We start from the raw sequence: 12,642 nt of genomic DNA on the forward strand, positions 1-12,642 counted from the left end.
TATTTATTGCAGACAGATGAAATTGTTTGTTAAATTAAAGCAAAGTCTTAAGGAGTAATAAACAGTGAACAAACAGACCTAATGGACCAACACTAAGAGCAGAGTCCTTCTTCCAAACTGTCAGCACCAGCTGCAAACTTCATTTCATTCAGAAGAAACTGAGCTAGCAAAAATATGAAAGAAGGCTGCACTCTTCCCTCTTTTCAAACAACACTTAACTCTTAATAAGTAAAAGTTAGAAGCACGTTAAAAGATTGCCGACATCGTCTCTGCCTCACCATTGATGAGAAAAAATAACCTTGTTTGCTGTCATTTCTTTATGAAGTTTTTGAGTGCTGGCAGGGAGATCTGCAGGATGAATTTGCTGTTTTCTACTGAATTCATCACTGCAGTGTTGGCCAGGTTACGTGGCCCTGAGGTGAGCATGGCTGGGCACAGCTAAACCTTACCCCAGGTTTCCTTCCATGCTTGAAAACACCTTCACACAAAACATGGTTAATGAGCGTTTCAAGCCACCCCTCAAGGCCAGGATGTCCTGTACTGAGGATCCTGCAATCAGCACCAAGTGAAAGACTTCAGTGGGGGAATTTGATGAGAAAACTTCACTGCAAGGCAGCAAACACGGTGTGAGCTTGAAAAATTCATCTTTATGCACAGGAAGAGATTTGAGGCTGTGCCCAGGTCTCTCTGCAGTTGCTAGGGGGATGAACATCCAGAGCAGTCAGTTGTGTGAAATGTGGTGAAAATTTTCAGGAGAAGTAATTTTTTTTCCCCCCTTGTTTAGCTTGGAAAGAAATAGATGCACTTATCTGCACTCTGCTGTCCAGGAAGGTTGCATGTGTCTTGCACATGATGCCTCTTGCACAAGGCCACAAGGCAACAGTATCAAAGATCTGCATATTTGTCAGCTCTTAACACTTAAAGGACTCCCAGTAGAGCTTAATTTCACCCTATCAGGCACAAGTTTATATCTGCCAAGCTTTGCTCACAGAACAGCAGCAAGAGGGATGAAATTTTTAGAGGCTGCATGATGTAGATGTTTCAAACCAGATATTGAAAAACTTCCAAATAAAGTATTTTCTTTGTCATCTGTAAAAGCTGGGCTCTTATTTCCACTCCCCATGAGCTTCACCCACCTCCTGCACTAGCAGGGCATGCTCTGGCAGTAGATCTTTGCCAGCTCTGGCAGCTGTGCTGGGGCAACACAACCTCTGAGCTTCATGAGGCAGAGCAGAGAATTGGGAGATTTGCATTTGGACCCACAACAGAGAGAAGTATTTTCAGAGTCACTCGACCGAACTACAAAAGTGTTTCTTTTCTTCTTTTGTAAGCATGTGATAGTCTTACAAAGAATAGTCAAAACCTATAAAATGTACTCTGTGTATCTAAGTGATGCACTGGGACATACCACCCTTGATGACAACACAATGATGGGATCCAGAGAACACTGACATCAGCCAATATTTTCAGCTATGAAGCAAAACATACTGTCTCCAGCTTCCATGGTTGAGCCTTTTCTCTACATCCATGGAGGTTATAGATGGAGCTGTACCATTTTTCTTTTTTAATGTGATTGGATGTGATGAAGTTCTACTTTTTAATGATTCAACCACTGCATTTCAAAAGGCAGATTTTTCCTCTATTTTTGCCACTGATACAACATCGTTATGTTGTTTGTAGGAATTATGGTTTTTATCTTCCTGTCAACAAAATATGCATGCAAATAGACTTAGATTATTTATAGAGCAACATCAAATTAAACTGCTTGTATAATGACTTAAAACTGGTTATCGCCATCCTGCATAATATCTGTTTAAACACACCACTTGCAACAAGCTTTGCTAATCAAAGAGGAAACAAAAACACAATGTCACTAATTTTATGCATGCCATGAAGTGCTGTTCTGCTCTCAGCACTGGGGCCCTGTGCAGTGCAGGAGAGGGATGCTGTTTTTACCAATATATGCTCTTCAGCTTCTACACTGCTCTTTGGAGAGTCTTGTATTGGCAAACTTTCAGAATTCAGGGCTCAGACACATTTGAAAAGCTTATGGAAATGTTCAGGTTCATTCTCTTGCTCCTGCCATGAAGTATAGAAGTTTTGGATGAAAGCTGCAAGAACAAGGTCTATCCAGTCCTATCCTTTCTACAAGCTTTATCCAGACTTTGCATGGCAGGTCCAGGACAATTGGGATTATTCAGCCCCACCATGGAGCTTTTTAAACACCCACAAACCTCTGTGAGGCATGGGTAGGCAAAGGCATCCTGCCAGACTCTGGGGCAGTCACCTCCTGGCCCATCTGAGTCAGCCACGGAGCAGCGACAGGTCTGAGCGACTGGGACGCCCTGGGAGTTGGTTCTCTCCTCACACACATCAGCTGTTTCTGCTCCCAACACCTGTCTTCACCACCCAGCATGGTCCCTCAGCACTGCATTTGGCCGAGTGTGGCTGGTTTGCAGCACCTCAGTTGCCCCCTGGAGCCTGGCACTAGGCTGCTTTCCCAAGCTTCACATTTTGGACTGCTCTTCCTGGCTTAGCCTCATCTGCTTGCATTAACTGAAAGCTATTAAAATCACTAAGTGCTTCAGAAATGGCTTTTGTCAGTAATACAGCTGCATTCTGGCTGCCTTCCCTTTGGCCAGAGCTGCAGTGCAAGCTGCAAGGAACCTCACCCTGACACCACAGAAGCCACCTCTATCCACGTCCAAACTTTCCTCTGCAAACTCACCAGTCATTTAAAACCAACAGCAACAAAACAAACCAAAGACTGCACCCACTGCCTGAGCAGTTGCAAGGTCAAAAGCTGCATAAATGTCTCAGGGGGTGAGGGCAAGCAGCATGTTTGGTGAGCAGGACTTTTAGATGCAGGTTAGGGACTCGTGGTCCAGAGTGGCTCACATGGGCAGAGCACGTGTGTGTACCAGGGACACAGACCCTGAGCAAGGAGAGGCTGCTCAGCACTCACAGGGCAGCCCTCATCACACTGGAGCATGTGAGAGTCTGACAGGAAATAAATTGGAGCTTCAGTCAACCATTTAGAAGTGTTAGAAACTCCTCAGTGCAGGTCATTTAATTTGGTAAGAAAAAAAATAGAGGTGGATTATTTTTTTCCTCCCTGGCTATTTTTTCCTCTTGGACTCACTCTGCTGGTGATGGAGGAGCTGATGCTGCAGAGTCATTTTGGTGACTCTGGTCCTCACCGAAGCAGAAATTGATTTCTTTTGTGAGCTCCCGTTCTTCCTGAACAGTTTAACAGTGCTGGGTCTGGAGTGTTGCCATTTACTCATAGAAAAAATTGCAAAGGGGCAAATTTTTCCCTTTTTTATCTGTTGTTCATCACAACTACAGCTCTGGTTTGTGTCACTCTTGCACTTAAAACTTTGTACCAGTTGAAAAGCAGGTGTTCCCTCCTAAAGCTGATGCCTGTGGCCACTATGGATTAGGCAAGGCAGGCAGGAGAGGAGGAGCAGAGCCCTCTTGTCCTCCTAAGGTCTTCTTCTTGCCTTCACTTTATGCACATCCCTGCTGGAAAGAGAAGGAAACCATCCCTCATTTATAAAACTCTTACTGAAAGGTAAGAGCAATGTGGAACTGAAGAAATTTTCTTCCCTCAAAGGTAAAAAGACCAAGGGAAGGAAAAATAGAGGCACTTACTGGATTCTACATGAACTCAGTTTTGCACCAGCAAACACTTATTTAATATGGGAGCAAGTCCTACCCTTGGAGCCCGCTCACTGCCTTCTCTTCAGAGCAAATTTGCTTTCTCAACGTTTTCCAGCAAGATTATGGATTCACTGAACTTTAAAAGCGATTAATCAGTACAATGCTGGCCGGCAGCAAAGGCAGGAGCAGTTCTGAGGGCATTTCCTAACTGACAGCCTCCTCTGAAACCCACCTACATGCACAGCTGCTTCTCACAATCCTCACAGGTACCCAAAGGTGATAATGCTTCTAATAATACCTGCCTGTTCCTTGGGTATGTAAAAGTTGAACTGCCTCTAACAGCTACAAGATTTCATCTACAGGTGTAAAATAAACCAAGGTCAAACTCCTTTATTTGAGACAAGATGTATTGATTGACAGTCTGGATGCTAAACAGGCTGAAAAAAAAAAGAGATTATAACACTAAACCCACAGCAGTGGGAAAACCTTTGGGCTCTGAGGAGAGATTTTACACATCCTGCTGAAAGTTGTGGGCAGAGTGTTGGCACAGGAAGGCTTCCTTAAATCAAATTATCATATTTCTCTGAAGGTGTAAATGACCTGGTCTATACCCATGTGTTGCAACCACATGAGGTGGGTGTGATTTTGAAAAGATCCCTATAGCCAAGGAAGTCCTGTAAGGTCTGGGCCAGAGGACCCTGCATCCCTGCAGCTGGAGGTGGCCCGGTTGACAATGCTGGCCTGGTAACCAGTGGCCAAATCGGCCCTGTGACAGGGCTGGGGAGTCTGTCACCTCTTGTGCTGCTGCTCGAGCCACATGGCAATGTGAGATCTTGGCTTCCCTGAAACCATGGCAACCAGGGACTTACTTTAAAAATAAAGAAATGCTGCCTTTCTGGCAGAGGATATAGCAGCTTCTGCAAGGTATGAGTGTGCTGTCTTCCTGTATCCCTGATCAAATTTGGGCCAGGTTCAGTCTCTGTCCGGCTGCATAGTGCAGTCCCATAACGACAAGGTTACAGGATGAAGCAGGAGAAGAAACACCTGGGACTATGTGAGCAGGAATGCCAGCTGGCTAACAGCAGCCACTGTAAGGTGAATCACTGGAAGAAGGGCATCTCCATGTCACATTTGTCCCCACTAAGGATGGATAAACCAGTACTGCCATTTCCTTCTTCCAGCCCTACTCTGCAGGACAGGATTTGTCTCTGCTGCTTTGGTGGGAGTTGGGTGCTGTGGTTGGTGACTGACACCCTGGGCAGGGACTGCAGTCCCAGGGAGGGGACGTGCCTGGTCTGGGCTGCTGCTGCAGTCCAGCTGCTCAGCACTACACTCAACACTACATCTGACAGCAACAACTCACAACCCATCACACTGCATGCTCTGCTGAGGTGGAGCCTCTGGGCAGGAAAAAAGGAGACCTGTATTTCTTTGCCCTTCTCAACAACTCCTTTTCCACACCCAGAAACTGGATTTTGTGACCTGATGGAGGAGGTTGCCTGTTAATCACAGAAGAGCCTGCAGAGATTTGCTCAGTGGTGGAGGCAATCTGAGCGGGGAGAGGCACCGATTATCTGCTGGTGTCTGGAGGCTGATAAACAGCTATTTGGCTGGACCCTGAGCTTCCTATAGGAAACGTGGAAGATGGAAAAAAAAATGGTCAAACAGGGACTGCAAAGCCTGACTGGATAGAAATTCAGGCCCCGCTTTCTCCTTCCCGTTTGGCAGCTTTCACATTTTGACTGAACCATAACATTAATAAACAATGTATTGTGTGTTCTCACTTTCACGGGCTTTTCACTGACACGCTGACATGCGGTTTCTCATTCTTTTTTAATATAAAACCTGAGCACAGCATTGGGACTCTTCCTGCAGTTAGAGCTGACAGCTTGGAGTTCTCACTCATCACAGCTAAAGGCATTAATAAAAGCTATTTTGTTCATGTGCATGAAGTCGAATCTGAACTTAATGGGGTTTGTTTTCCTGCCACAAGAAGAAAAAAAATTAAAACCAGTATATTCGGGAACTACTTAAGTCTTAAACAAACAACTGAATATGGAAAGTCAAAGAGAGGAGAAAGTTTTACTACAATGCACTCAAACTTCTCAGTAGAACTTGAGACAGGAGAAAATGCCAGGAGGGAGTTTTCTCTGGGTAACCTATTGTAAAACCTGCAAATTGTACTGAAACACTGAATTGCTGCATTGTTAGAAGCACTTAAAACATAACCGAGCAGAAACATGTTTCTTTGTTCCCTTTGTGGGAGCTAGTGGAGCTTTTAGATCAATTGTTATGTAAATCTGCCTCTAGATTCAACCTGTGTTAAAAGCTATTCTCCAGTCAATTAAAATCAGAGTCTCTGAAGTGGTTATAGCACCAAACTTAACTTTCCATAGATGTCAGACTGTGATTTTGCATTTTAAAATGTGGCTAGGAGCCCCATGCCTCTCTCACCAGAGATCTGGGGGACACACAGGTGACCAACTTACTCTGAGCTGGCCACTGTAGCCACCCCAGCAAGGTCCACCAGAAAATCCCACCCAGAATAAGGACTGCGTGGATGCCACCTGGCTAAGAGCAGAGCATTTGAGACGTTGACATGGGTGGACTGAGATGTGTCAGAGCTACGATCAAACACAACCTTGGGACATGACTCCTGGCAGGGCACTAGCTCAGAGTAGCACCCAAAACCAGAGCACAGGCACAGCTGGCAGGTATGGTGAAGCGGGAGTGCTTCAGCCACAAAACCTTTGGTAACCCTCTGTCCAGAGGCTCACAAGGCTTTTTCACACTCTCAGCCTCAGGAGAGGCTCTGGAGGTGCTGCCAGCCCTGCATCAGGCTGCACAGTGCTCAGCTCAGCCCTGGCATGGCCCAGAGAGCAGTGCTATTTCTCCTCCCCACAAGCACCGGTGATGCCACCCCCACTGGGAGCACAGGGAAAGGTCACTGGTTTTTACAGCAGCAAATTTGTAAAGTGCTTGGTAGCACTAAACACACACATGAGTGCTCCCAGCACTGCTGTGTCCTGCCCTCCAGCACCAGGCAGAGCCTTGGGAACAGAGTTCTCCCATACAGCACCAAACTGCCCAGTCCAATGGTCCCCAAACGCTTCACTCCCTGCCTATATTTAAAAAAAACTCAACAAAACAAACCCATAGAATGATCAGAGAATCACAGAATGATTTGGATTGGAAGGGACTCTAAAGACTATCTAGTCCCTTCCCCCCTGCCATGGGCAGGGACACACCATTTTACAGCGGGCAGACACATTTCCCTGTCAGCAAGTTGCCTTCCCAGCCAGTAACGCACTCCGGTCGGTAAAACGCATAAGTACGTTGTTAGTTGGGATGCACAACGTGTGTGATGAGGGGTGCACATGGTGCTGAGCCCTTCCTTGCAGGAACGGGGTTTGCCTGGCTGCAAACCCAACTTATCTCATGCTCAGGAAAACCTGCGGGAAAGGCAGCAATGTTCAGCCAAACACCACGAGCCAGCGAGCACCCACATTGCCCCAGCCATGCAGCATGCAGGGGGATTGGGGCTGGGGACTCAGGGACAGCCTGGAAGATGCTGTATGACACAGCACACGCTATGAGGGCAGTGAGATGGTGGGTGGGATAAAGGAGGATAATAGCTGTGGAGTTAGAAATCATAATGGCTCAGCCTACACAGAGGGTCAGATTCCAAGAGAGCTGTTACCTCAGCTCTGATTGTCTGGGTGTCAGAGCTCCTATGCCTGTTTTATTGGTTAAGTACGTGGTTTTATTGCTGTTAATAGAAGTATGGTTGCATCCTGAGTAGCAAGGGAGCACATTAGCAGGGAAGCACTGGGCTTGCACCAGCTGCTATGTGGAGCATCCACACCCCAACCAAGCCTCCACAGGAGGACTGATAAGTGCGTATGGAGGCCTTAAATCTCAGATCCCTGGTTGATGTGTAAAAGCAACGCAAAACATATTTCCTTGTTGGTGAAAATATTCTGAACAGGGAAGAGGGAGTGAGATGAAGGGGTGCAAAGCCCTCCCTTCTCTATGCCACCCTTGGGCAGTTTACCCCATCTCCCTTCCAGGTGTGTGAATATTTCTGCACTCAGCTGCTTTCTACAGTAAATATCACCACTCATTAGTGATACCCTTTCTGGTACACACCCAGGGGACCTCTACAGGGGCTGGCCACTGCAGCAGAGTTCAGCAGCATCTCCAGGTGCCTGGGTGATGGGTGACCCCTTCCCAGCATCCCAAACCTCAGCTCTTAAACCTTATCCATCCTAAGTCCTCAGCTCTTTTTAGAGCATATAAAGGGGTGATGCTTATGCCAGCCCCCTTGCCCCCTCTCAGGCAAGCCCTGCTCCCAGAGGTGCAGATTTTCCTACCTCTAAAAGGTATGGGGTGGCACTGATGGCCTTTGTGGTGTGCTTTGGGATCTGCTGAGGAAGGCAGGGGTTAGATCCCCCTGCAGCAATAAGAAAGTAGTCTGTGCTGCCTCTTCCCAGTGCGAAACTTACAGCTTTTTCCACAGGGCTGAAAGCAAAATTTGCATCATTCCCCCTTTGGATGAGACAGCCACACTATTTCACTCTGTCTCAAGGGAAACCTACTTTTGAGATAAAGGTAGGCTGCAGAGATTTTACTTTCCTTTATGTAAATATATGTGTAAAGGAAAAAAACCTTGAGGGATATTGCAAATCATTTTCCAGGCTGGTGCACAGCTTTGCACACAGAAAGTGGATCTGGAGATGGGTGACTCAGGCTCATGTGCAGCCACGCTTTTGCCAGGTTTTTTTTTGTTGTTGTTGTTTTTAATTATTATTATTATTATTTCTCTCTGGCTAATTGAAGCAAAACAAGATATCTGGGCTCAAGTTGCTCTGTCCTAGTTTTTCCCAAAGAAGAGCAGCCCTAAGTAATTCCTGTGCATTAAGAACTTCTTTTCAGAAGGCAAGTGTCCTACCTGATGAACAGTGCAGAGCCCATGTACTGTGGGAAGTCTGGAGGGTGGCGAACCACAGAGACTGCCTCTGCTGGCGGGTTGAGCAGAGGAAGGATGTGACAGCAGAGCAGATGCACCACTCCGCTGTCCCCACAGCCAGGCCCTCTGTTCCCAGCCCTGACACTCCATGGGCAGATGAGAGCCACGGGTCACGGGACTGCAGATCTCACCTGTACAGGCTGAGCTGATGCTGCCCTGGGACCCCCAGAGCAGCTGGGCTCTCACAGCCTGGCTTTTGGGAGGATGGCACCATCTGCTGCAGAGCACCCAGGAGCCAGGTCAGAGTTTGGCCCGGAGCAAAGGACACTGGAAGAGAATCAGCTGCCTTTGGGGAGCTGTATGCAAAGTGCCATCTGAGCAGTGCCTGGCTCTGCTCCTCACCCTGTGCAGTTTCCTCAGTGGCTCCCAGAGCCCATCTTGGCAGGACACTTGTGTCCTCCCAGCAGCAGGAGACACTCGCACATCCAGCTGTCACACATGGAAGAGCACAGACACCTGGGCTTCACCTGAAATAAACTCAAAATCCCTCATGGTGCATTCAGCAAAGGCAACGAGAGGCAACTAGATTAAAAAGCCCTCCAACTCTAAACAGGAACGGCTACAGAGAGGCTGTAGAATTTGGCACACTGGATACTGCAGCTGCACAGGCAGCTCCTTGCCCATTTCTGCAGTTTCACTGTGCACTTGGCAGCCCCACAACATCCCACTGCCCGTGCACGGGCTCACACCAGAACAATGAGTGCCCAACAGTCCCCAGCTCACAGCAACCCCTGTGCCACCCGCACAAGGGCCCCCAGGAGAAGAAAAAAGAAATGAGTGGGAGAGAGCAACAGGCAATAGTTGTATTGTTGCTTTGCATTAATGTTTGCTTGTCAAGTAAAATTGCCCTCTCCTGGGGCTTAGAGCACTGAGATGCTGGGATATTTAACTGCCTGCCTTTCAAGGTTTTCTCCAGCCCCTTAGTACAATCTGAAACCATTGTGGAGATTGTTCCATTCCCCCTGGAGCAGCATTGCTTTAATGACGTCTTTACAGCCCTAATGGATGTCCTTGGTACAGATTATAGCCCTGCTGGTAGAAATCTGTTGCGGGACAATGCTTAGACAATGATAAAATCGCTTGTGAGGAACGAGGAGTTCAGTGTAAGGGGGTGCAATTCATAGTGCTCCATGTGAGCTGTGTTTGCATTCACATATTCTGCCTAAAGAGAAAAATGAATCATTAGGAATAACTGTAATTCATTGGACTATTTTGGTTCCCATTTCATTTAGAAAATTCTCAGGACGATATGTCCTCTGTGAGATGTGTATTACAGACCAGCATGAAAATTCCTCCATTTGCTGTTCTAGTTTCACCAGCGGTTTCTGATAACTCTGCTCATGCTGCAGAACATACATGAGACATGGGTGAGCCCAACTCTTTCCTATGAAACCCTGTTCCAGCCCTCTCACACCCAGCAAACAGCACTCTGCCCAAATAGTTCAAGATTTTGGTCCCTTCACTGAGGAACACAGTGCTGCAGAGGAGGAGTCAGGTGCCAGGTTTAGATTTCCATGCAGAAAGCTGTCACATGCCCAGAGAAGGTGTGGAGCCAGCTAGACTAATGCAGTGTTGAAGTTTGTGTCCAGATCCGTCACAGAGCAGAGAAATTAAACACTCAGGTCCTTTCAGAGTGTTTCAGGAGCTACTTACTCATCATGTGACTGTCACAGAGGTTTTGCAATACATCATACAGCACTAATGACCATCAAACTACTTAACCGTGGAAAATTGCTCTAATGTTACCTCAATGTATTAATAAATGATCCATTCATTAATTTAAATTATTGAACATTGGCCTTGCTTTCCTGCTAGGCTAAGATGACTTCATGCCAAATCCAAACAGGATAATGGTGTTTAAGCCATTTCTGAAATCATGATGGTCACGAGGACCCCAGTCCCTGTGGACCAGCAGCAGCCAGCACTTACTTGCTGCAACGATGCTGAGCAATGGAGAAAGCATGATGCTGCTCTGAGGTGGAAATATCTTTGTGGTAAGAGGTAGCAGGCCCCTTTGCAGGTCTAAACCATCATTGCATCTCACCCAGAGATCTTCAGCCTTGAAACTCTTTTGATCTGACCCTTGGCAGTCCCAGGAAAAAAAGCAGATTTACAAGCACTAGCTGACCATGCTGCAGGTACTGCTGCCTTGGGCACAGACAGAGGAAAAATCATTTCTGATGCATAGCCATTGTGCTTTTTCATTTTCCAGGGCAGTCAGTAAAGTCTGGAAAGCTTTTACATCCTTTCTTTCTGCAAGAGTACTAGATTATTGATTCTGTGCTAAAACAAACAAAAAAAAAATCTATTTGGATTGTTTATGAAGAGGCTACTCATGTAGTAAATCACTTGATACAGGAATAAAAGCACTAAAAACTGGCCAGTAAGGCAGTGATACCCACCAAGCAATGGTTAGAAACTACAGGTCTTTTGAACATAGCAGCAATCCCACTGCAAAGAACAGCTAAGGGGTGACTAGCTACAGATAGGAAAGAGCTGAGGTGGGATATTTTATATTCCATATTGAAGACAATGTTCAATGCCTGGAAGCTGAAGCTGGGTGCATTCAGACTTAAGCAGCAGTTTCTCAACTTGGTGGGAGACTAACACTGAAAGAACAGAAAGTCTTTAAAATTAGGTCCTTATGAATGGCAAGATTTCATTTCTGTCCAGGGAAAAAATCCTTCACAAGTGTAGCAACACGTCAGTCTTGCTGCATCCCAGGAGAAGAGCTGTGCATAGCAGATAGATGGAAAGAAATCAAGTGTCACAAGAAACCCCCTGAGCAGGTCAAAAAGAGAGGGAAAATGAATAAGGAAGGGACTGAGATCTCCTGAGCTCAAACTTTCCCATCTCACACCTTTTCTCTGGCACACAGGGATACTCATGATGAAGAGTCTCCCATATAAGCTTGATCTCATCACACTGGAGGAAGAAAGCTCAGTGCACTCAGCTCTGTCCTGCAGCAGTGGGGTTCCCTGGGGAAGCTGAGTCTCTGGAAATCACTGAAACTTCAAAAAATAGTGGATGATAACTTTAATCCACAGCCGGGAGGAACTTCAGCACCGATTTTAATGGAAGCAGAATTAGATCAACTCCAGCTACTAGGGAAAAACTTCCCCAATAATTGTTATTGTAACACAAATCTCTATGGCATCAACCACCAGCACATTGTTAACCATTGCCATACAAGAGTTCACTAAAAAGGCAAAAATCCTGCAAGGGAGAAAGCATCCTTTCCTCCCAGTACAGAGCAGCAAAGGAGGAGGGGAGAGTAGAAAGGACTCACCCTTGGTCTCTCTGAGCACCACAGCAAACTGGCACACTCTCTACTCCATCCCCTGCCTCAGGAAGGAGCCAGCACCTCACACTGTCCTCAGGGCCAGGTTGGGAAAATGCAAAACACGTTATTAAAAAGGGAAGAATAGCTCCTACCCAATAACCACTCCCATCCCCTTTTTAAATGCCTGGGGGATCAGGTGTGACACTGAAGCAATATAGATGGGAGGGGAAATAAAGAAACTCACAACTGTAAGGTGATGAGGATCAGCCAATTATACCTTCAGGAGTCTGTGTTAATTAGAAGCTTTTCAAGAGAAGAGTCAAAGGACTTCACAGACACAGATGGAAACAGATTTTAACAAGCAATGATAAGTCCCAGTGCTGGAGAGGCATCTCCACTTCATACAGGGGATGACTCCAGCTGAGGATGTGCTACACCAGCAGCCCCCACCACTGACTGAGTACAAGCCAGCAATCAGTCCAATTGATTTTCTGGGGAATATTATGATATTAACATGAATAATCGTGTAGCTGGGACTGATAAAGATTTTTTCCCTACATAATAGTCATAGCTCTTTGTAAGAGTCCAGAAGCACCTGGGTCATCTGATGGCTCATAAGTGGTGCATTACCAGTGGCTCAGGGAGGAAGAATTGATTTTCCCTTTTT

Source organism: Neopelma chrysocephalum, unplaced genomic scaffold (assembly GCF_003984885.1).
Source record: "Neopelma chrysocephalum unplaced genomic scaffold, ASM398488v2 Primary Assembly neopelma1_73b, whole genome shotgun sequence".
Lineage (NCBI taxonomy): Eukaryota > Metazoa > Chordata > Aves > Passeriformes > Pipridae > Neopelma > Neopelma chrysocephalum.